Consider the following 2,867-nt stretch of genomic DNA (forward strand, 5'->3'; position numbering starts at 1 on the left):
ATGTGCTATCTCAACGAAAAAAAAAAAAGATATTTGAGAAAACTCAACGGCATTTGAAAGAGGGAGCTTTGTACTTTTAAATTATATGTACTTATTTTTTTTTAAGAATAGATGGCATTACTACAAAACCTCTAATATGACAAAACAGTGCTTTTAGCACTTTTAGGTTAGGATATCTCAAAAACCTGACGTGATATAGCAATTCTGCGGCCAGATTCGGATTCAGCGCACCAAAATCCTTCGGGAATGCATATTAGTGTGTCTGCTTTTTGACCCTTGTTGACCTGTGTAAGAGATAATAAATTTCAGAACTATAAAAGTTTTGAATTAAATTATATATATTTACACATAATATAAATTCTAAGAAAAATTATAGATTATAGCAAACATTTCACATAGTTTCCCGAAAATATGCACATTTCAATGTAATAAAATAATATTTGCGACAAATAATTTCATTTAAAACTATCTGCCCATTTGATCCAAATACATTTTTTGCGTGTAGAGTAGCAGTACCAGCAATTAGCAATGTTTTTTTTGCATACCTAGATTTCTGATGTCGAGGAATATTGTTTGAATTCATTTGATAGGATTAAAAAATATAGCTATTATTTTGAATTTATTTGAGTTAGCTTTAAGAAAGTAAATATGTTACTCCATATGGCTATAAAACCTATCGATATGTATTTGTGTATCAAACACCCTGTGAAATAATATTTGTAAACGGCGTAGGTACGTCACTCCTCAGCTAAAGTACAGGGTGTTAAGAGTTTTAAAGATATTGACTCGAAATTAAAAAAACGGTTCGGAGGGATAAATGTGCATTTTTGGGGTGATCCGAATATTTCTACTTGCACCAGTGGCGTTCGTGCGAGAATGCCACAACCTTTATTAATAAAAAAAATCGTACGGCATTGACTTTTTCCCGTTTAGATATTTTTTTTAGAAATCCGTCATCAATTCTGAATGAAATTGGTCTCTTCATTTTTTTTCGTAGGATGCACCGTTCTTTGAGGAAAAAAATAAAACATATTTTACTGCAAGTTGTGTAATTTGTATTGATACATTATCTAGTAGGTTGCTGTCAATATTTCCAAATAAAATACAACCATCAAATTTCGAGTCAATATCTTTACAATTCTTTGACATAATTAATAAAAATAAATAAAAACATAAAATTTAAACACTGTATCTCGGAAATAAAGCATATTTCCTACGTTTATTGAACTTTTTTCACAAAATAACTTCGGCAACCACCCCCTAAAATATTTCGCACTTATTTACAAACACCCTGTATATACAGACATATAGCAATACTGTGTTTTGAATTTGAATTACACGACGTACAAGAAATCCAAAGCTGACAGCAAACTCAACCACCAGAGGTTACGGCGGGCGGCAAGGAAATCGCATATTTTTTAATTTTCTTTCAGCACATCCCCAAATCCAAGGAAACGGCTGCGTTGTCACCAGATACGCCAACCAACGGTACGAGCTAACAAAATCCAGAAACAAAACCACGCCTAGGTGAAACTTCCTCAGTTAATATAAAAATGTGACCAAGAGCCACAAAAGTGCAAAGGAGACCAACTCTGAGAAATTAGCTGGACCATCACTGGCAGCGATTGAACGTCGACTTTGATCAGTATAAAATGTTCCTTGTCAATTAATTGAAACTCTGTATGTCAACTATACCACCAGCAAAATCATGAAACATGAAAACTAATTTATATTCACCAGGAAACATTTAGCAAAATCTGATCACTGAACTTGTTAGATTTGTATAAAATCAAAGACAGCTGAGAGAAAAGCTTTTGGGTCGTTCTTTCGCAAAATAATTTTTATGATATTTAGGTCGTTTCAACTAAGAATATCATTGTAGCAAAAGAACTAAAGCTTCTACCATCACCTCGCTCTTTAAATGATGTAGTTTAATTTTAATACGATGTTTATAAAAATTTGAATGTAACACTTATTTTTCAGTTAGGTACCTCTTTACTAACTTTCAGCGATATGAAAATGTGCACTGTAAAATAATTTGTCTGCAGTCTAGATGTAATGAAATCCTCGATCATGTCCCCTCTAATCCAGAGCGTTCCGCCTGGTCTGTTGTGATGTGATTAATGACGCTTGTAGAGCTTAACTTCCAACGTTCGCAAATCCTCTTACCAGCCCGATATTTTTAACTAATATTTTGCTATGCAGCCGCGGGATATCCCCAGAATAAATATTAGGTGTCAATGGGAGCCCAGTCGAGGAATTATCTTCTCCACGGAGCAAAGGCTTATACAAAAACTGACAAAGCGATAATGTAAAATTGTTATAACATGCCTAGGAGTAGTTTATACGGGGTGTCTCACTTAAAACTGGTTCTTTCACGGCTGATAATAATACACAGTTTGTTTAGAAGGTCTGGACAAAGTTCTACCTCATAATAGTAAAATTTTTCTTCAATAACTTGGTTTAGAGAAGTTTTCTGACATAAGAAATTGAAGTCTGGTCTGAATTTGCTGTAAATTATTATTAGAGGGCGCCACTACGGTACTTTACATGCATTTAAATTGTTATAAATTGTTTTATTTTTCTACATATTTTCTAAGAAAAGGTATACTGGGTAAATATTTTGAATTAATTAAATTCGCCATTGCCTTCCTTCCCAATTTATTCAGGCTTAGGACTGGTTCTAACTAGTTCTAAAATTCTGGAGCATGTTTAGAGGCTTACAATGTAGTGTCGTATAATCTGAACGAGCGAACTTCAGATTTCGACTATCTTTCGAATCCAAGTTCCAACGCCCGGAACAGCGCTCCAGTACAAGCCCTCTATGTAAAACCTGAAGCTATAACAAACATATTCCACAATGTTTC

The sequence above is a fragment of the Anoplophora glabripennis genome, unplaced genomic scaffold (assembly GCF_000390285.2).
Source record: "Anoplophora glabripennis isolate ALB-LARVAE unplaced genomic scaffold, Agla_2.0 scaffold1204, whole genome shotgun sequence".
NCBI classification, from domain to species: domain Eukaryota; kingdom Metazoa; phylum Arthropoda; class Insecta; order Coleoptera; family Cerambycidae; genus Anoplophora; species Anoplophora glabripennis.